The sequence below is a fragment of the Sebastes fasciatus genome, chromosome 3 (assembly GCF_043250625.1).
Source record: "Sebastes fasciatus isolate fSebFas1 chromosome 3, fSebFas1.pri, whole genome shotgun sequence".
NCBI classification, from domain to species: Eukaryota; Metazoa; Chordata; class Actinopteri; order Perciformes; family Sebastidae; genus Sebastes; species Sebastes fasciatus.
Window position 1 is genome coordinate 37,645,657 of NC_133797.1, and position 23,517 is coordinate 37,669,173.

The following is a 23,517-nucleotide window of genomic DNA, read 5'->3' on the forward strand; positions in this document are numbered from 1 at the left end:
AAGCAACGTATTTTTTTGCGTTTTCCTACGAATGTCCAGCAACACATGACGCACGTGTCAATTTCCGCTCCAGTCTTTTCAAAATAAAAATACTTAGTTAGGTTTAGGAAAAGGTTGCGGTTTGGGTTAAAATAACTCTGGAAGTGCCGTAATTGAAATGTGGAAGTTACGTGACAAATAAATCAACTTTGACTTTTGGTGTGACACGAACACCGGTCTCCTGGGCGAAAGTCTGGTGTTTTTTGACCCACACATCCCCCCCGACCTCGTCCCTGCGCAGCGTTCGCCGCTCTCCATACTTCCCGGTTCACAATTACGAGGATTACATACAAATTGATTTCGTGCTGACCATCACGAAAAAAATGTTTAAACTTGTCTCTGTGTACACAAATCAAGACGAATCACGAATCATTACATTTTGTGACTATTTCACTAACTGCTGTGCGACTGGGCTGAAATACATACAGATTTATATATTAGAATTCTTTGTCAGAATAAAACAGAGTATAGTTTTATTAATTTATTTTTGAATTGCACCAACTGAGGAACATATGGGGGATCCCACACAGGTGGACTGGGCACAACAAAACACCAATTAAATACACATTTATCATTATAGCAGATGTTGGAGAGAGCAATAAAAATGCTAATGTTGTATTGCTTAAATTATTTAATGCTAATATTGCTTTACTTTGACACCAGTGGAAGTTAATTTACTTTTTTTGTCTTGGACATATGTTGTTGAAGAAGAAGACTCAAACATTTAACAAAAATGTCTTTCTATATTAAAAGTTTCTTTGGTCCGTAATCTTGTAGGTAATTACCGAGAGATAATTAGACTATGAAGTTGTTTTTTTCTGAATTGGCAAGTTTGGGAATAACACGAACACACAGTACATAAAGCAGCCTTTATTGAACATTTTTAATACATTCTTAATCAGCAAAAGAAACTTTATTCTACACTGTGCTGAACAATAAAAAGTGTGTATTTATTAAGAACATTCACACAGGTATCCATGTAAATGACTGTGCAGTCATCATTCAGCTTGTTGTTGCTGCTGCTCTGTACGGTCCTTTTGATGCTTTATTTATCCACTGCCACCCGTGTGGTTCCGCCTCTCTGTGTACTATAAAAAGATAACGCACGTTTGACCAAAGTCTAATGGATGAACACCAGCAAGCCATAAAAGCAAATCTGGAGTGTCCAAACCAAACCAAACCAAACCTATCACCACGTCATAACCATCAGCACACAAACACGCTGTCCTCAGATAATTTCCATTTGTCGTCGTTTGATGTTTAAAAACAGATGACAGGAAAGATGACTCATAATAAAAAGGACACACAGAGAACTGAGAGGTTTTATCACCCTAAGTCTCGCACTCATGACCAGTTTGTGATGTTTGATCTGTTTCAGTGTGACCTCGTGCGTGACTGTGATTTGTATGAACGCTGTTGTTTTCAGCGAATGGTGGAAGTATGGGCATATGAATGTAACAAAAGAGGTAATTGTGAACCAGCCACAACACAAAATATGTGTGTAAGAGGTCATAATATATTTTTTATATTTTTAGGCTGATTCCAGTATTTTTATGACCAGATGTTCCAAACTGGTGACCTAAAACATGCTTGCCAACGCTACGCCTGAATATTCGTGTGAAACAGTGAATCCTGAAAGAAGCCCTTGATCTTTCATTTCAAGGGGCTGACACCAAACCCTGACCTTTTCTATTGATATTTTAAATCCATGAAACCGGTGCCTGAAATGGGCCGGCACTCATTTTTGTCCACATGAGTACCCTTACTTCTTATTGCACACCGTCACCTCCCAGTGAGTCATGGTGTCAGTGTGCAACCCTAAACACTCGTGTAATGGCATCTCTGTGTAAATATATAGCTAGCTTAATGCTGTGAAAACAGTGCTGAAAATACCTTTGGTATTCTATCTATCTCTATTTCTATCAATAGCTACATAAAGCGTTTTTATTAACCCCCTGAGACCCATAACAGACACGTTTTTGTCTTTTTTAGGGGTCTTTAGGTCAACAGTAGATGTCACATAGAAGTGGTGTACATCATCTGAAAGCTGGAAACCTGAAGATTAATTTGAGATGCAGCTCAGTACTGTGTGTCAAATTGTTCTGGTCATAAATTAGATATAAATATTTTATATAAAAGTATATGATGGCCATTCCCATGCTCTATTATGTCTCATAAGTTGCTGCAGGAATTTTTGGATTGATACCATTTGTTACACAGATTTTCATGCTAAATTTAACCATTTCTTTACCACTCAACAATTGACAAAAATGATCAATAATCCCTCCAAAATACCACATTAAGACACCAAGACCTTGAGGAACATCATAGAAAAAGCCATGCTGTGATTTGGTATCAAAAATTTTTTTTACATTTTGAGATTACTGCAAGAATTGCATTGTTCGGCGATTGGATGGCGAGCACTTCTGTTGTGTAAACTGCTCAGAAATCCCCTTATTGTCAATCTAGCTAGGAAAGCCATCCATCCTCTGAATGCTCTAGGTCTCTTGTTTGTGGCTGTAAAGTTTCAGGAGGCTGTGATTATCCTAGAGGTCACCACAGGTCATTTTATACAGTGAGGTCAAATTTAATAAATGGTCTCACTACAATGAAATGTCTCCTATGGGGACTAACATCATCACACATGAATACAGTTGGACTCATTGGATCCACAAGAGTCTCAGCTTTACAGTGATACACAATTTATGTAATTCTAGACTGTTTAGAGACCCCAGTATGCAGAAATATTCAAACACACCATTGTAGAATAGGAGAAAACAACACATTTATACTGCATTCAAAAAAGCTGCATGTGATCATCATAAAGTGGGCATGTCTGTAAAGGGGAGACTCGTGGGTACCCATAGAACCTATTTTCATTCACATATCTTGAGGTCAGAGGTCAAGGGACCCCTTTGAAACAGTTTTTCCTTGGTCCACTGCCTGAAACGCCACTGAACACCATCTCATTGGGATGACTTCGGTGTGATGTCATCTGCTGTTTGTGTAGCGGAGTTAATGATTACACTTGCCATTACTAACTCTGTCTTAATATGTTTATATGTATGTACACTGAATGAATGTATTATATGTCATCTGTTTCAATATCGTGTTATTTACTTTATTATTTACTTTATTATTTAATTATTATTCATTTTATATATTATTTACTCTGATATCTGATTATAATGGAGGTTGCCATGGAGACCGTTGTGTGTACGTAGCATTAGCGCCCTCTACTGCGCCCCTGCAGACTTGACAGGTGCACCCCACATCTCGTCAACAGTCTGCATGTGCCGTCTCCGTGGTAGGTTGACTTTGAATTAGCTCCGTAAATATAAAGAGCATAAGCCTTGTTTTTATGGGTAAAATTGTGTTTCTGTAAATTGTATGTCGAGCTAAGCTTACAAAGTACTAGAGAAAATGCTGAATGTTGATATTAGTTGCCTCTTTGATTGTACTTTGTTGAACACGCCACGTTGTCGGTGACTTTGCTAGCTTAGTTAAAGCTAGCTGGCTAATCAACAGCAACTTCAACTGATATCATTTTGTTTTAGCATCTTTGAGAAGCTTTGCCGCTGTGAGACTGACTGTGGGAGATCTAACATCATCTCTGTATTATCAGGTACATGTTGTATATTTTTATATTTGTATTAATGTTAGCTTGTATGTAAATAACTTGTGAACAGTCTGCATGTGCCGTCTCCGTGCATCTTTGAGAAGCTTTGCCGCTGTGAGACTGACTGTGGGAGATCTAACATCATCTCTGTATTATCAGAATAAATGGCGAGTTGGAGCCAAAAGTGACGGTGTGTGGACATCATTCATAACACAACGCAAAGAGAGAGTACACAACTGCTACAATTGGTTAGTCATCTGCAGGGACAAAATTATCCATAAATTCATGCCACCAATCTATGTTTTACCATTCAGATTACACAGTGAGGGAAGTGGAAGAAGTGAATCACCGATGCTCCCAGTATGAGTAGCAGCTGCCCAGTAAACAACACAGTGTGAGAGACGGGGTTATACTGGGCCGCTCTCAGGCTCCCAGTGGCTCCCCCGGGGGGCTGCTGCTCTGCATAGCAGGTGTTCTCTGCCAATGTGCCGCCTAAAACAAAGCCTGAAAAGATGCAATACCTACGCAATCAGCATGGTAATTAATTGTGTTAATCTCCTCTTCCAGGCCTCGTCTAATTGTTCGAAAACAACAACGCTGTCTGACAACGTGTTGAGTAAATGCTTCGACAACAAACACGGAACACAACAAGAGTGTTGTTTAGCTGCCTGCTTTGAGCTACAGACAATAGAAAACAATAGAAAAATATGTTCCATTTCTTATGAAGAAAATGTGTTACATTACATTACACTTGTGCATTCTTAATATAAAAGTTTTACGGATAAACCAAGAAAGCTGAGTTCAGGCAGAGTAAAGAACGTTGTGTTATTCCTTCAGAATTACAACCTGGGAAAAGTCATACTGCTTTTCTTTGCTGCTCTGCGTTTCATTGTCAAAGCATCTAATCCCTTTAAAAAAACATCTGTGTACAGCTTTAGGAGGATTGCTTCGCTCTCTTTCTCTCTCAAACTCTGTGCATCATGACAACTCTTCCATTTAGGAACAAAGCCTGGGAGTGATTCATATGGCTGTTGCTGTTTTTACATAACAAGGTGTGTTATTAGCATCACCTCTGTGCACTTTGTGATTGAGTAGAAGGGAGGGAGGCTGCTAATGCTAGGAGCAAGCACTAACCAGAAAGAAAAAAAAAATCCCATTGGGAGGGATGAATGAGACACAATGCATCAAGTGGCAAGCGGATATTGCAGAGGCCAAAGCGTCATATGATGAAACCATTTCTGCAAATGAGATATTTACTCATCTTTGTGAGAAAAACAGAAGAGAGCAGAGAGGTAGAAGGGGCTTGTGTAATGTGGATTCACAGCACAGAGCAGACAGTGTTTAACGATAATGTCTAAATACAGAACAGACCCCGGGGTTTGGGTCGCAATAAACAAACGTGTGCTTGTGGCCTAAAGACCCTGTAATCATAACCAACAGATCACTACCATTAATACAAATAAAGACTCCATTTTCTCAGTGTTCGGGGTGCTAAACCATGGCACAAGGGGTTTTTATCAAATTTACAGACACGTATCATGGAGTAGAGTATTGACACAAACCTTCAATTTTTATATGAATTTTAATATCAAAGTCATTAGAATATAACACAGGAGTTTGTTTCTCATTTATAACCGAAAGTCAACCTTTTTTTTTTTTTTAAAGCACCGAAATTGTTCTTTATCCTTAACCAGCGGCGCCGGAATGAGTTTTGAAGTGAGAGGGGCTAGCTTTGGATGACGAAGGGTAATGTAGTGTTTCCCACAAGATTTTGAGAGACTGTGGTGTGGTGCTCCCTCACAAGAACATTTTGAACATTTTAAAGTTAAATGCATCAATCTGATGCATTCTGAGAGCAAAATTACGAGGCTAGATCTATGAAAAGGTTGGTGCTCTAGTAAACAATTTAATCATAAAGGTTGTATGGTTATGAATGCTGAAAGTCACACCGCATAAGCATGGTAAATAGGGATGCTAATTTTGAAAAAATTCGTAACCAATAACCGACCCTTGTTAACCGATTATTAACCGTTAACTGACAAGATTAGTGCCTCGCTTGCAGCGGTGCGCCAGCTGCAGTGTATGGAGCACAACAGACAACTGAGTCTCCAGTTCACCGTCAGGATAGTTAGCAGCAGCCACGGTGCTGCGTGTAGTGTCATGACATGCAGCCACGTTCCCAGTAAAAGTCTCCAACACACATTTAATTTAGTTTAGCAGATTGTCCGCTGTGTGTCTGCCCGGCGTAACGATACTCTGTCCGCCCAGAATAACGATATCGATTGTCTGACAAACAGAGTGTGTTTTTGTGCTACGTTAGCATCTGTAGCTCTGCTGGTAGCTTCGTGCTCACCGCCGCTCTGTCATTGCGGCGTAACTTTTACGAGTGTCCGACATCGCCGTAGAGCCTCCCGTCCCTCCCCACAGGGAGAGAGCGCTCACTGCTCAGCGAGAACTCAACGGCCCCGGGCAGCGGTGAGGTCCGGGCGAGGGCCTTTTCAAGCAGACCTAGAGTCACAATAAAAAACAAGCCGTTTTTTATTATACCCCCCCAACAACGTGTCACACTTTCGTTTTGCTTCATTTTTTTCGACTTGTTGTTGTAACCATAGCCAGCGCTTTGCATTGTGGGATACGGTAGGCGAGTTAGACTGGTCCGATGCATTCTGGAGATTTTTTCCAGATCAGTACGACATCCGACACATATTTTTGTCATACTGTAGATTTAGCTTTTATTCGCATACTGCATACTACATGCTACATTTTGTCCAAATCAGTGCGTACTACTAGTACAGTGTGACGTTTAGATCTGCTGCACTCTCTGGAAGCAGGCACAGGTGCATTGAGTTTATTCACTGTCTGCGCTTTACAGTTGTACATCTAATCCCTCTAGTTAATTCTGACATTATTATGGTCTATTGTACTGATGTACCGATGTGATTATTGATTTCTGTGGTCAAGAGAATATGATAGAATTTAATTTGTATGCATACTTTCTTTCAATTGTAGAAATGAAACCACTGAACTGCAGCTGCAGCTTAAAAGAATAAATGCTTTCATTTTGACTGCTCCTCCTTCTGTGCTCATCCATTAAGTTAGGTCTAGTGCCTTCCTGTTCAACATTTATAAAAGTTTCCTTTTACCGTCGCTATTTGAATTTTCAAATCCTTCTCATGCTTATTGGTTTTCTTGAAATGGTTGTGAAATTGAAAGTGCATATTGCATGAATATTCAATTCACTACTTCAGTGATTTTCTTAACAAACTAAACGGAGTCCTAGAGGTATAACAGCACTAATATAATTACAGGTAAGAGCACACTGCAGAATAATATTACAAAATAAAACAAAATCAAGATAATACTGACAGACACAAGCAATAAATAAAAAATCACAAATGGTGAGTGAAATTTAACAAATATATAAAGGATTTTTTTGTATAAAAACAGTCTATAGAACCAGATGATTTCTGAGATTTAGGTGCAGAAATAACCCTCGTGACCTAAAGACAAAAGAGAAGAGTGGACCGAAGAAAACCACACATGCACACAGTTGTGAAACAAACAAACACACACACACAGGTAGACACATTCACTCCAACACTCATGATCATAATAACATGTGCATTCAATCACGTGTACTCACACACACACACTCAGCTCACTGTTACTGTCGGTGAGGGGGCTCAGCTGCTGTCCGTCATTCACTCACTCAATAACCTTTGTTTTATGATGGACAGACCTTCCTCTGTGTAAACACTGTAATCTCTCTCCAATCAAATATCGCCTCGGGCCTCGTGGAGAGAAGATACCTCCACGCTACCTAAAACTGCCTCGTCCACCCATGTTTATCTGCTTTTGTTTACAACTAGCCACAGTTTTTCTCGTCATGTCTACTCCAAAACAAGAAGAAAAAAATCTGCTTGCTCCAGCCGATAAGACTGTTGTCGGGCTATTAAATAGGCGTTATCAGTCGCTATAAGCCCCACAGATGTGAGTCAATATGGGCCTACTACACCCACAGGTAGGTTTCATCATCTATTCACATGGTAGATCACCAAAAGAAGGAATTAAAAAGAACACGACAGCGACCTCTAGTTACCGTAGTAATTATGACAGGAACAGAAGTGGAAATCAACACGATGTTTTTCCCCTAAACTTAACCAAGTGTTGTTGTTTTTTGCATAAACCTAAAGAGGTTGTCGTTTTATTGCCTAGACCTAAAGATGTTGTAGTTTTGTTACCTAAACCTAAAGAAGTTGTCGTTTTGTTGCCTAAACCTAAAGAGGTTGTCGTTTTATTGCCTAAACCTAAAGATGTTGTCGTTTTGTTACCTAAACCTAAAGAAGTTGTAGTTTTATTGCCTAAACCTAAAGAAGTTGTAGTTTTGTTGCCTAAACCTAATGAAGTTGTATTTTTGTTGCCTAAACCTAAAGAAGTTGTAGTTTTATTGCCTAAACCTAAAGATGTTGTAGTTTTGTTACCTAAACCTAAAGAAGTTGTCGTTTTGTTGCCTAAACCTAAAGAGGTTGTCGTTTTATTGCCTAAACCTAAAGATGTTGTAGTTTTGTTGCCTAAACCTAAAGAAGTTGTAGTTTTATTGCCTAAACCTAAAGAAGTTGTAGTTTTGTTGCCTAAACCTAATGAAGTTGTAGTTTTGTTGCCTAAACCTAAAGAAGTTGTAGTTTTATTGCCTAAACCTAAAGAAGTTGTAGTTTTGTTGCCTAAACCTAAAGAAGTTGTAGTTTTATTGCCTAAACCTAAAGAAGTTGTAGTTTTGTTGCCTAAACCTAAAGAAGTTGTAGTTGTATTGCATAAACCTAATTGGTTGTAGTTTTGTTGCCTAAACCCAAAGAAGTTGTAGTTTTATTGCCTAAACCTGAAGAAGTTGTAGTTTTGTTGCCTAAACCTAAAGAAGTTGTAGTTTTATTGCCTAAACCTAAAGAAGTTGTAGTTTTGTTGCCTAAACCTAAAGAAGTTGTAGTTTTATTGCCTAAACCTAAAGAAGTTGTAGTTTTGTTGCCTAAACCTAAAGAAGTTGTAGTTTTATTGCCTAAACCTAAAGAAGTTGTAGTTTTGTTGCCTAAACCTAAAGAAGTTGTAGTTGTATTGCATAAACCTAATTGGTTGTAGTTTTGTTGCCTAAACCCAAAGAAGTTGTAGTTTTATTGCTTAAACCTAAAGAAGCTTTTTTTGTGTTCAAAACCTGACGTTTCATTCAGTTTCACGTGTTAGAGTGTGTTGATCTTAAGTTTCACTTTTACAACGTAGTAGGCGTAGTAGGCCCCTAATGACGCACATCTATGAGGCTTACAGAGACTGATGATGCCTATTTAATGGTCTGATAACAGTCAAATCGGGTGCTTGCTCCTTTCCTTTTGGGCTGTCATTTTTAACCCTCTAATGCCTTGGTCCACATAGCTGCGATTATTTTCCCACCGCAGCAGATTTAGCTCGGTGAAGCCCTGCAATATTAGGTGTACTGTTTGTGAATGTTCCTGTTTGTAATGCTTCTCTCCAGCGTCACATCAGAATGACAAGTTCATCATCCCCCTGCCAAATAACAGTGTAATGGGAGTATGGGTGCAGCACCTTTGGGAGGTCCCTGAAATTATGCACATGGTCCCTGCAATTGAATCCCCCCTCTGGTAATAATACCATAGTTCCTGCCCAACATAATTTAACAGCGATTACGTGCCTGCCGCGTATACGTGCAGTGTTTGTGTGGCGTGAAGGGACTCTAAAAGTCGCTGGCAGTTCGTCTCTTATCTCCAGGCAGCAGTCACATCCCTCTGCCTTGTGCCTGGCTTGTTGTTTTCATATTTCTGCAACAAGTTCCCACTTAGTCAAACGGTCACTGGGGAAGAGAGGTCACCAAATGCAAGAGGAAAAAAAGGAGGAGAAGAGGAGAGAGGATGAAGAGAATCTGTAATGACAGGGGAGGAAGGGAAAGGACAGGGGTGGAAATGGAAAGAGAGGAGAGGAGGAAATGAGAGAAAAAGGAAAAAAGAGCTAGAAAGTAAAGTAGCTGAGGAAAGGAGAGAAGAGGAGAGGAGGAAAGGAAAGGGAAAAAGTAAGAGAGAAGATGTTTATTTCTGATTTATGACTAGAACATCTTGACACACAGTGCTGAGCTGCGTCTCAAATTAATCTTCAGGTTCCAGCTTTCCGATGATGTACACCACTTCTATGTGACATCTATTGTTGACCTGCTATCTTCCCCTAAAGACCCCCTGTATCCCCCTAAAAAAGACAGAAATGGGTCTATTGTTGGTCTCAGAGGCAGAAGAGAGGAGAAGAAACAAAAATGGTGGATAGAGGAAAAGAGGAAAGGAAAGGAGAAGAGAAAGGACAGAAAGCAAAAGGGAAGAAAAGGAAACAACGGACAGTAGAGGATAGGAGGAGAGGAGGAAATGAACAGTGGAGAGGACGGGAGAGGAAAGGGGAGGATGGGAGGATGGGAGGAGGAGGAGGAGCGTGGGTGGGCAGTTCCAGAATAAGCTTCGCTGTTTATCGTTTAATTCCCCCTGGATGGTTGAAATCCTGTGAGAACTGACTACTGTAGAGTCCTGGACAGACTCCATGTGGAGAGGGCAGGAGGCACAACACACACACACACACACAGTGTGTAAGAGCCAGCCACCATCACACCATCATAACTCAGCAGGGCGCTAAGTGTTGAAGACTATTACACAGCGACTTGCCACCTGCTCAGTCAAAATCCATTCTGACAGCAGAGATATTGATAGAAATATGCTCGGCGACACTTTTATCAAGGCGTTAAGTCGTAAGAAATAGATTTTTCAAGCTGTCAGGACGTTAATGAGGGATAACGATGACTGATAGCCAGAATGTAAACATCCGCTCGCTTGGCTTGATCGACTTCTCAAGAAGAGCCTGGCGAGATAGTGACATATTTTATGATACGGGAGCAAAGGTTGTGATCTGTTTTCCCATGCATCTGTAACAAGAGGGCATGCATTTTGAGCACCATATCACATAATTCTTGACCAATATCTAAGTGTTGAGAGTTGTAGTTTTGTTGCCTAAACCTAAAGAAGTTGCAGTTTTGTTGCTTAAACCTTAAGAAGTTGCAGTTTTGTTGCCTAAACCTAAAGAAGTTGTAGTTGTATTGCCTAAACCTAAAGAAGTTGTAGTTTTAGTGCCTAAACCTAAAGAAGTTGTAGTTTTGTTGCGTAAATCTAAAGAAATTGTTTTGTTGTCTAAACCTAAAGAAGTTGTAGTTTTATTGCTAAACCTAAAGAAGTTGTAGTTTTATTGCCTAAACCTAAAGAAGTTGTAGTTTTGTTGCGTAAATCTAAAGAAATTGTTTTGTTGTCTAAACCTAAAGAAGTTGTAGTTTTATTGCTAAACCTAAAGAAGTTGTAGTTTTATTGCCTAAACCTAAAGAAGTTGTAGTTTTGTTGCGTAAATCTAAAGAAATTGTTTTGTTGCCTAAACCTAAAGAAGTTGTAGTTTTTTTGCCTAAACCTAAAGAAGTTGTAGTTTTGTTACCTAAACCTAAATAAGTTGTAGTTTTGTTGCGTAAACCTAAAGAAATAGTTTTGGCCTAACCATAAAGAAGATGTCGTTTTTTTGCCTAAACCTAAAGAAGTTGTAGTTTTGTTGCCTAACCATAAAGAAGTTGTAGTTTTGTTGCCTAAACCTAAAGAAGTTGTAGTTTTAATGCCTAAACCTAAAGAAGTTGTAGTTTTGTTGCCCAGATCTAAAGAAGTTGTAGTTTTATTTCCTAAACCTAACTGATTGCAGTAACAATGACTGATAGCCAGAATGTAAACATCCGCTCGCTGGGCTTGATCGACTTCTCAAGAAGAGCCTGGCGAGATTGTGACATATTTTATGATACGGGAACAAAGGTTGTGATCTGTTTTCCCATGCATCTGTAACAAGAGGGCATGCATGTTGAGCATTATATCACGTAATTCATGACTAATGCCCGAGTGCTGAGAGCCCTTCTTTGATGTGTTTCTACTCCTCCTGAATGTTATGGGAGATTGATGTCTCTATTTCCATCAGATAACTCCCCAACGGCCTGAGTAATTCCCCCAGAAACAAACAAGAACCCGGAAAACGTGACGAAGACAGAGTGCGAGACCCCGCCAGATGTCGTCCTCCCCGAAGCTCGACTCCCACTTTCCTTTTTCCCCCCGTCTCCTCCCCAACGCTGACTAGCTTTTTCATGCACAATCGAAACACAAATGATTATCCCATCAGTATTCACAGCGAGGGTCCTCTCCCCGCTGCCGTCTACCTCTCTGCTGCCCATGCGTAGCCGTTTCTTTCTCTCATTCTTCACATCTATTTCAGCCCACCTTTCGCTCCCCCGCCGATAAATTAAAGCATTAAAGGACAACATAAATTAAAGCCGAAGTTTGACATGAAATCTGTGCGCGTACTATGTCGGGTATTTTGGAGATTTCTCAAAATATAGCCACAGGGGATGGGAAGGGAAGAGGCAGATGGAGGAGAGGTTAAAGGGGAAATGCAGTGGAGCAGATCTGGAAAGCAGAATCTTTTCCGTCTTACTACTAAGATCAAAATGTGTGGTAGTCTGAGTCTAACTCCTACACAAGTTAACTCACTCATAGAAATCACCTTGCCGTATTGATCGACAGTGCCCTGTGAAACTGAGAGCAAATAATGTGGCTCCCCGCAGACTTACTCAGAGAGCCATTTTAAGGCTGACCTTTGGAAAGGGATGAATTCATTGGCATCGTTTAATAACGTCTCTGCTGAACACAACCTGGGGAAAATCTCTCAGATATGACTGTGTGAATGGTTTTGTGTGCGTTCAGAAGACTGTTGTGTAACTCTCTTTCCAAACCAGCAATACTTGGAGCGGATACTGGGTTTTTGGAACAATGCCTTGTGTTCTCTTTTACAAATAATAGCCAATTATTTACACAGTATAATGCAGTCTAATGTGCTGCAACAAAGCCTGCGTTATCGCTTCATTTGAAGGAACAATGGCGACACGGTGGCAAAGTCCAGCCGTAGCCGCCGCTTTTTTCCTTGATCCAACAAAAGGACTATTTGTCTCCCACCTGATTTCTCTTTCGCAATTATGTTTCAGCTCAAATATTTACAAATGCACGCTCTCAGGGGAGCATTAAACTCAATTTGTGGGTATAAGCACTCTCCGGGAGGTAAAAAAGAGATTTTGGTGTTTAATTTTTATAAAACACAACATGCTGGTTTTATGTTTGAAGGATATGAATGAAGGCTGGCAGTCAAAGTGAGAAAGCACAAATAAGCTGGCGCTCTATTCTGTCACATTATACGACATGCAGCTGTTTTTGTAATGACTTTTTCAATTTGTGCACAACGTCCCACAGGTTTCTAAACCCATATTCTCCCGGTCGCGCCACTGTTTAATGTACACATGATGATTTGCTGGGAACGTTCCAGAGAGAATACCGGTGGTTTTTCTTCCATTTGTGTTTGCCAGCCACATAACCCAATTCACCCATAAATATGGGCTATCATGTCCATTTTCCATGCCTGGGCCTCAGACTAATTTACCACTGGCATTGATATGAAAGATGAGCCTTTTGCTTCAGGGAAATAGGATTATTGTCATTGATGGGGAGAGGCAGAATCACATCAGCTTTGACAAAAAGGGGGACTGCTACATGAGAAGATGACGGTCACAGTGCAGTTTGCGTAGGGTGCGATATATACAGGAATTAGCAGGGCATAGCTTGTAGAGGTTTCAACATCTTGTCATGCAAATAAGGCTTTAGCATATAGATGAGGTGGAATTTGTGTTGCCGCCAGAGTGGCTTGTGTACTCACTTCACTCTGTAAATTTCTCCCTCTGTCTCTTTCGCCCACTCCGTCTCAAACACACAACACACACCTGCTGCGTGTGAACCTTTGGCTCTCGTCTCAATTAGCTGTTTGTTTTCACAATATCAAATCATCCCGGGAGTTTACCCGCTAGTCTCTCTCCCTGCTCCTGTCTGTTTTCTTCCTTTTACGCGGTCTCCTGTCTCTCATTATTACATTTCCACGAAGCATTTTCATCCATCCATCTCCCATGAAACAAATGGGATCCATGTCATGATAACACCCACATATTAGATCATATTCTACACCATTTGGATTCATGCTCACTGGTGCACACCAACTGACAATTTTCCCATGATACTGATTATTACCTGTAATGCATTTCTTTTCTGTGATTTGCTGGCTTCCAGTCCCGCTTTGAGTTCCTCTGAAAGGTTTAACCTGCACATGAAATACCATACTTCTGAATTATTCATATTTTTACCAGGTGCTGACGTGACTACTATTGTGCTTGTAAAATTAAATGACATGTTGAATTGATTCCACGAGATGTACGTAATTACGTTCTTATAATTTCCTGTTTTACAGGGGAGTGTCACTCAAATTAAGATTACAGCTCAGCTGCAGCTGCAGACCAGAAAACAGTGAGACGGCTGTTTGTTAGATGAAAGTAAGAACAACAACGTAGGAGGTAGACAAACCACAGAAACTTGGCAACTACAAATTTACTGATACCTGAAACACAGAGAGACTTAAAAAAAACAAAGAAAACAGGTTCTCTATAGACAGTTTCAACGGTATTGCATTGCTAGGCAACAGCTTGGATCTTTGTTTACTTCCTGTCAGCTGATGTCATTCACATACATTTAAACAGGAAATAAACTGGGACACATTTGAAAGGTTTACAACCGTGAAATGGTCTATAGTCTTTTGCATGACCATACTTGATGACACTATAGGATAGTTTATTTACCCAATTTGAGGTAATTTGTAATTCTAGTACTGCTACAACTTTTGATGGGGTTTCCCCATAGAAATAGAATAAGAGTAGAACAGACATTGAACTGTTTGCTGTGGTCATTTGACTGCTCTTACCAAAACAAAGTTTATTCAAGTATGCCATTAGTATACTTCAAATAAATATTGGAATAAGAGAGTATACTTTCAGTATACTTGTTATGTACTTATCAGAGATATACTTAACACAAGTATACATATGTATCCTTGGCTTATACTGACAAGTATACAGAATAGTATAAGTATACTTGGCTTATACTGACATTAATATTTAATGTTATAGGGACTGACTTAATGCCCTGTTTTATCATGAACATGTCCTTTTCACATATTCAAAAAATATGTGATTAATAGCTCACAAGTAGAAGAGGTCGTATTACTATAGGGGGGGTATGGAGGACAGAATTTACTGGACTCTCTGGAAAAAGGAACATAACTTCTGCTGCAATAAACACTATAAAATGGGGCCAGGGTCGATAGACAGCGTAATAAAGCGACTGTACATGAGATTTACTGACTCAAAAAAAGTGGGTTTAGTCTTCAGTTACTTTTTCAGTTTTGAAACCAAAGCTTTAACAAGTTTAAAAGTCTACCTGAAGCCGATAGATTTGTCCGACATATTGAAATAAAATGCTGATGTTGTTTTCTGACATGTCTCTGATCACCAAAAAGAAAGAAATTAGTGAAAGACCACATACAGCAGGGAGAGAGCTGGACTTACTAAGAGATCCTTAAGCATGTTGCATCTGTTTGGTATTAAACACCAGTCTGGTCAGGTTGTATCTGTGTGCAGTTTACTGACAACACCTCACAGGACGTCAGGTGAACTGAAGTTCACGTTTTGTATTTGCCTGCTCTTTAGATCCACTAATGTATGGTTGCCTAAAGTGTCTTTAAAGCCATCAGTCCAGTGTATTTTGGCATTTCTATGATATTTCATATTTATTTGAGTCATCTCCTGACTAAGTTGATAAGCCACACTGTTTGCCAAAATGTTTTTGACAAATAACTTAATTTTGTTCTCAAAGTTGAACATTATTTTGGTAAAATGGGAATATGACGTCTGACTATAGTAGACGTCATATTCCCATTTTACCAACAACCTTTTCTCATGCTTGTTTAACTGAGTGGTTTCATTTTATTTTCAATTTCCTCTACCTTAGTTTAAAGTGTTCATTTTGAAAAATGTGTGCATTTGTGTGCGGAGAACGGATGCAGTCAACGCAGTGAATTACACAAAAACACACTGACTTTCTCTCTCTCTCGCTCTCTTCTTTACCGTCTCCTCCTAGAGATAAATTAACAGAAAGCAGCCGATACCGGAGGTTTGCGGGCCTCTAATAGGTCGAAGACGGGGAGCACAACTTTCAGCCCAAAAGAAAACAAAAGAAAAGCCCCGTTAGAGAAATAAACAAATCACAGTGCAGCCCGGTACGGTGTCTGTGCTGGAGCTGAGGCGAGAGCGGCCGGTGCGCCAAAACCAAAACGTCCTGAAACTGCATTTCAAACCGCAAACCTATGCAACATGTCTGTTCGTCCTCCGGTGCGGCGGTGCGGCGGTGCGGCGGTGCGGCGGTGCGGCGGTGCGGCGGTGCGGCTCCTCGGTGCAGCAGCAGCCAGACGGCCGCCTCGCCGGGAGGAGACGATGAAGAAGAGAGCGAGTGAGACAGAGAGTCGGTGTGTTGCGCTAATTCTTGTCTCATTTGTGGTCTGATAAACAGTAAATTCATCTAAACTGGGTTGAAAAACGATGCAATCTGGTTCCCATGGTATTGAATTACGTCTGACTATTAATCACACCCCCGTTCTCTGTTTGAGAAAGAACGTTAACCAAAAAACAGGAAGTAAAGCCGGCTGTAGGGGGGCTTTAAAGGTCTATTTACCATTTCATGGTAAAAGATGAACTTGGCGATGTGAAACAGACTTGAGAGCAAGTAAAAAAATATATATATATAGAAACATAATTCAAAGTGGTAAACACCCCCAGCATACAGCCAGCTGTCCTTCCTGCATTTGTCAGTTTAAACTGTGTTGATCTCAGTCTGGATTATGACTCTAACTTCTTCGTATTTGTGTAATATTATCATACGATCCACACACCGAGCTGTGATTGGTCAGTAGGCGGTGCTTTTAAACGATTTGATCTCTTATCTAGGTGTTCAGCATCAGTTACCATGGCGATTTGGCGCCCCGATGGCTCAGTTGGTAGAGCGGGCGCCCATATAACAAGGCTGAGTCCTTGTTATATGGGCGGCACAGGTTCGAAACTGCGGCCATTTCCGCGGTTCACCCAATCTCTCTCTCTCTCCCCCTTTCTACACTATCCACTGTCCTATAAATAAAGGCTTGAAAATGCCCCAAAAAAAAAGTAATCATGGTAAACTACCCCGGTAAGAAGTGCACCACCGTCGTAGGACTGAAAACGTAGTACAGAGGCCCTTTACTGTGAATGTAATGTCTATACTGTTTGTTGTCTGTATTGTTGATTTGGTGGCGAATGAGCTTCTCCATTTGGGATTAATAAAGTTTTCTGATCTAATCTACACAAACTGAAACGGGAGAAACAAACGGCAGAGCTGCAGGATGAAATATTCAAAGATAAACATGAATTCATGAGAAACACAAACAAGCTGCTATTCACCAACCAGCTAAGTCACCATCATTAAGGGCTGCGGCGATGAAACAGCGGAGTGCTCAGGTATAATCTCCTTCAAACGCCCACCGGCCTGTCCATCAGTACACACTAGACAGTCATTACAGACACTACAGCAGCCCACTTCAGCTGCCCTCTCTGCCTCACTCTGACTTTGTTGTTCCTGTGTCACCGCACAGATATTCTTCTCTGCTGTCCGTCACTCGTGGAGAGACGAGCCGAGTTTCAGCACAAAGAGCCTGAATAATGGCGAGCTCAACTCTCAGTCGCTTTTATCCGCGATAATTACAGAGCCGTACAGTGTGCCGGGAGCTGGAGATGTGTCGGTTGTTTTTTTAATCTTCCACCTCTGTTAAACGCTCGCCCGTAATACTCTTTTAACCAGCATTGTGCCAAAACACCACTCGGATGTGTCGGCAGGTTGACTCGTGATTGATGTGACAACTGTGTGTGTTGTGTGTCCGTCAGGGTGAAGTTCTACTGAGACAGACAGAATGCATTCAAATAGTGACAGATATTGTCCAGAAACCCTCTCAGGTACTGCATTTAGCATAACAAATATGATCAAATCATATAACATGGCAAACTGCAGCCCAACAGGCAACAACAGCTGTCAGTGTGTCAGTGTGCTGACTTGACTATGACTTGCCCCAAACTGCATGTGATTATCATAAAGTGGGCATGTCTGTAAAGGGGAGACTCGTGGGTACCCATAGAACCCATTTACATTGACATATCTTGAGGTCAGAGGTCAAGGGACCCCTTTGAAAATTGCCAAATTTTAGCGAACATTTGGAGTGTTATTTAGCTTCCTTCGTGACAAGCTAGTATAATATGTATGGATTCTTTAGGTTTTCTAGTTTTGTATGAAGTATCTTCACTCTAGCTCCAAAATTTGCAAACGAATTTGCGTTAACTCGTTATTATCGCGTTAACTTTGACAGCCCTAGTAGATGTACGTGTGTGTGTATATGTGCTCTACTGTATACAAATGCATGGATGTTTACATGTATGCATATGCATAACTACATTTAAATGTATTGTCTAGCTTATACTTGTATATATTTATAATTTTGTTGTGATCATTTGAAGACCAAAATAATTTAAAGATAAATTCAATAATTAATTGATCACAAAAATGCCACTGTTATTAATAATAATAATAACTTTTTTTATATAGCACCTTTCAAAACAAAGGTTACAAAGTGCTTTACAAAAAAAGCATGATAAAAGTAATTAACATCCAGAAGATCTAAACAAGATAAAATCCTATAAATAGTTACAACAAAGCACCATCAGCTAAGAAAAAGCCACAATATAAGAGTGAGTTTTAAGAAGAGATTTAAAGGAAGGATTATGTGTCTGAAGTTCCACACTTCAAAGACATATTTCAGGTAGAAGATTTGAGTCCCTGCTGCTCCTACTGTTCTTTATGCAGGCCAGTCCTGCGCTGTCTCCTTTTCTTCAACCAGCTGCAGAATTACCTTGCGGGCCTAATAATCACGTCGCATAATGCCGAGCGGTCTCTGGGAACGATGGGAGCTGATTGCTCTCGATCATAATGAGCTACTGGAAAATAGATTTGTCCGGCACAAATTATTTCCCAGGGAAATATCCACTGCCCGCCGTTGTTTTGTGTTTCCAATCAGACCCAGAGGCCTGACAGCTAATCAGCCCGTCGTTAATGAGACTCCGTTTTAAATGACACCTCTGAAACGCTTTAAGAGTAAAGAGCTGACAGCCCACTGTTAGAAAATATGATCCCACTTGAATAATATGTTCCTGGATGGTGTAAAGTATCATTTTATATGACAAATACAGACCTCCTGTGAAACAGCCACATTGAAGACAAGCAAATAAAAGTAGGGGAAAACAAGAGTGAGTCATCAGCAATACTCAGAACAATCATGCAGCCACCTCGAATAGGCGGATGTCACAGTAAAAAAATAATAAAATAAAATAATAAAAAAAGATGTACAGGTTGTAGTATGTGGGTGCCTCAGTCAACACTCATCGTCATCGTGACCTCTTCACCCCGACCACCTACAGTACACGTGTACAAAGCAGTCACACCCATCCTCCCACACACACACACACTCACACACACAGGCTGTATTAGAAACCTCATACTATACTAGTAGTACGTACTGATCTGGCCAAAATGTAATATGTAGTATGCAGTATACGAATAAAAGCTAAATCTACAGTATGACAAAAATACCTGGATGTTGTACTGATTAGGAAACAATCCAGTATGCATCGGACCAGTCTACCTCGCCTACTGTATCCCACAATGCAAAGTGCTGGACCGCTACAGGCTACGTTACAACAACAACAGCAGCCAAAAACGGCTTGTTTTTAACATTTTTTTAGCTATTTCATCACTAAATTCACTTCTGAAGTTTTTTGAGGCAAGAAATCAACCATGTAGATTTTGAATATCGACAGTTTTACAATATTAGACGGTTGTATTGAACATTTGCTCCAATGTTTTCGGAGTTTAGAAGCTCCACAAACTGTCGTCACAGCCAGCTAGCGCCTGCAGACACCGCTATGAGCTGGCTGGAGCTCTCTCGAGACCGGTCTCATCGATGAGGGGCTTTTATTTCCCTGTTGACAGATAGTTTGTTTAAATATCACAACATAAATATCCATTTTAAGTTAATAGGGAACCTGTGGTTGTCTGCTTTTTTGGAGTTGAAAAGCTCCACAATCGCCCACGGGTATAGCTCCCTCGCCAGTTGGCCAGTGACGCTCACAGAGCGGCTACAGAGCAGCAGAGTGGCGAGGGAAGAGGCGAGGGAGAGAGCCGCCTCTGACGGGACAGAGAGATACCTGCTGAGATAACATGACCCTTTTTAATATTACTGTAATATCTGAAGGGAGATCAGTCCACTGTTTTGTTGCTGTAACTGAAAAAGCAGTTTGAGTAAATTTTTTGTTGAGTAATGTTTAATATTAACCGTCTCCCATCTTATTTCACCATGAGCTGTTAGAATAAATAGTTTAAGGGGTTGTGGAGCTAAACTTGCAGTATTTTATAAAGTAAACAAACATCAGTCAAGTTGTATTGTTCGATAATATTACAGTAGTGGTACGAGTTCGTTTTTTTGTCCTGTGCTGTAAGAGCTGGTTTAAAGGCTAAATCCTGGTCTAGCATACTGCAGAATACATCGCTTTAACCGTTTCATACTGCATACTACTGAGGAATGCAGTATGTACTGTATACTGCATACTGCGTTCCTTTGTAGTATGTAGTAGGCGGTTTTGCAACTGCAAGTGCAACTTCATCCCCCCACAACGCCCACATCCCCCAACTATAAATTATTGTTTGTCCTGTATGTTTTTTGCGGCTGCTGACATTTCGTCCCTGTCTCTTTGAATGGTAGCTGCACTCAGCCATCGTGGTAGCCTTTTGGAGACGGAAATGCACTCTAACCTGATGATCCATGCCCCGATTCCCAGAGGCTAAGTGTGTGTGTGTGTGTGTGTGTGTGTGTGTGTGTGTGTGTGTGTGTGTGTGTGTGTGTGTGTGTGTGTGTGTGTGTGTGTGTGTGCGTGTGTGTCTGCTGACTTCAACAGCTGGCTTCTTCAGGCTGTCAGCAAGCACATCTGCCTAATGATATCACTGCTGTTTGTTGATGTGTGAGGTGCAGAGAGGCAAACAGAGAGGAAAAGGAGGGCAAGACAAGACAAACACATATTTATCACCACAACAGTCCACTGACAAACCCCCTCCCCCCCATGCTCACATTTCTTTTTCAAAAGCAATGCTCACATGCCAATATGTACAGCACATGGAGAGAGTTACTAGCCGGTGTAATTGCTCCTCCGGTGCATACCGGCCTGGATGAGATCACTTCTTAGCACGATTCCAATGTAAGTGATGGAGGACAAAATACAGTCCTCCATCTGTGCATTCAGAAGTCATTCAAAATGAGCCTTCAACAGTCTGAGTTAGACAAATCAAGTGCTCCTAACGGCATCTGCAAGTTTTCACAGACCGGAGGAAAACAAACATTCAGAGCTGATCTGGAGTCTGCCGTCTCTGAGCAGCTGTCAATCACTCGTGAACTCCGATCAAACGGTCAAACTAGGCAGCGCTGATAAAATATGAATCAATATTCTGTTACTGTAATGCCTTTTTCTCTCCTCAGATGTCTTCAGAATCATCTTGTAGTGTACTGTTTAGCTGTAAAATGAGAAAGTTTGTGACCTGGCAGCCACGTTGAGATCAGTTGAGGGAAAACCAAGCACCGCCAGAGCACAGCCAATAAGAACGCTCTCTCTCTGGAATGACCTGTGATTGGTCAAAGTCTAGATATTTTAAAGCCTGAAAATAGAGCCATGAGGAGGAGAAGAAGTCTAGTTTTCTCTCAGAACACTTGATTTACAATATGCTGAAAGGTTATTATGGAATTTTTGCCCAATGATGCCAAAAAAATAGTTGCCAACTTTAGCTTTAGCTAAAACATTCACCTATATCTCAACAACAGAGGATTTACGGCACAGGTCAATTGAAACCAACAGCACATTAACAAAATACACCTCTCTCAACCACAAATAAGAGATAAGTTGAAGCCACCTGAGTGGTGGAGCATTGGCAGCGCTGCTGCTAACTGGCTAGCCCCGTTAACAGTCACTACATGTATCACCTGCTGGGAGGTCCTTGGAGGCGGCCTCCTCTCACCCCTCTTGTTCTCCGCTGGAATCACTCTGCTTCTGGTCTCTGTCCTCTTCATTTGCTGCCGGCGGACTGTTAATGTTATCACCGCTGCAACTTGCAGGATTTTCTCTGACCTTTTCTGCTTCACCTTTTCGTCTTTTATTGTCCATTTCATTTGTATTTTCACTTTCTGTCTTGAATTAATTTGATTATTTACCGCTTGATCTCTGACATTACATGGATGGATCCACTTGAAGGAGGCTGTACGGTGGTGCAGTGGTTAGCACTGTCACCTCACAGCAAGAGGGTCGCAGGCTCGAAACTGGCTTGTGTGGAGTTTGCATATTCTCCCCGTGTTAGCGTGGGTTTTCTCAAGGTTCTCCGGCTGCGTCCCACAGTCCAAAGACATGCAGGTTAGGTTCATTGTTGACTCTAAATTGCCCGTAGGTGTGAATGTGAGTACCCCACCTTCGCCCAATGTCAACCCAATGGATCGGCTCCAGCCCCCCTGCAACCCTGAATAGGATAAGCGGTTACAGATAATGGATGGATGTATCCACTCAACGGGGTGGGGGGAGGTGACGACGGTCGATACCACTGCACCTGCCGTATAGGTAGCCTATACCGTGTAACCCCTAATCAGATGGGCTGTTCTAACAACAAGTGGGCTGCGGCCGGCAGGTCAATTTTTTTTTCCCACATAGCTGGCATTTGCCAGAATTGCCAGGTTGCCACAGCTCAACAAGGAAACACTGGCTGTAGAAGAGGAGTAGACGACAGATCCTATAATAACCTTTCAGCATATTGTAGTTCAAGTGTTCTGAGAGAAAGCTAGACTTCTGCACCTCCTCATGGATCTGTTTTCAGGCTTTAAAATATCTAGCCCGTGACGGGAGACTTTGACCAATCACAGGTCATTTCAGAGAGAGAGAGCGTTCCTATTGGCTGTGCTCCGGCTGGTGGCCGGTGCTTGGTATTTCCTCAATTTGATCTCAACATGGCTGCCGGTTTACAAACTTTCTCATTTTACAGCTAAACAGTACACTACAAGATGATTCTTAAGACATTTGAGGAGAGAAATAGACATTACAGTAACAGAATATTGATTCATATTTGATCAGCGCTGTCTAGTTTGACCGTCTGATCGGAGTTCGTGAGTGATTGACTCGTGGCTCTCATAGACGGCAGCTGGACGGCAAACTCCAGATCAGCTCTGATTGGTTGTTTTCCTCCGGTCTGTGAAATCTTGCAGATGCCGTTAGGAGCACTGGAGGACACCGGAGGACATGATTTTTTTCTTTCAGATTATCTGTCTCATGCACTACTGTCAAGATATAGTGACTGTTTAAATAAAAATTACTTTTTTAATCGTATTTGCTCAGTTTCTACCCGCTGCTGCTTTAAAGATCTAAACTCTTAAATAAATTTGCTGTTATTTGAACGGGGATCACTTTTCCTTGGAATAAGTAATCTAGGATTTTTTTTCCCACAACACTGACTGAACATGGAGCATCAGCACGACTGCAGGCCCGTCTGTCCGGTGGGAGCTCACCCCATGTGTTTACATGCACTGCAAACACACATCACACACTCCCTCTTTCTCACAGACTCAAACACACTTACACGTTTTGTAAACGTGCTGGGAAACAAACACTCCACCAGGCTAAATACAAGCACACACGCCAGGCTCTGTTATTGGACGAGGTGTTGGATACA

At 41.1% G+C, this 23,517-nt stretch overlaps 1 long non-coding RNA gene across 1 annotated transcript in view; it reads right to left on the reverse strand.

The window, feature by feature from the left end:
- Window positions 1–23,517, reverse strand: part of LOC141765002 (uncharacterized) — a 228,867-nt gene that overhangs the window by 169,330 nt on the left and 36,020 nt on the right. The gene's annotated exons all lie outside the window — the stretch shown is intronic.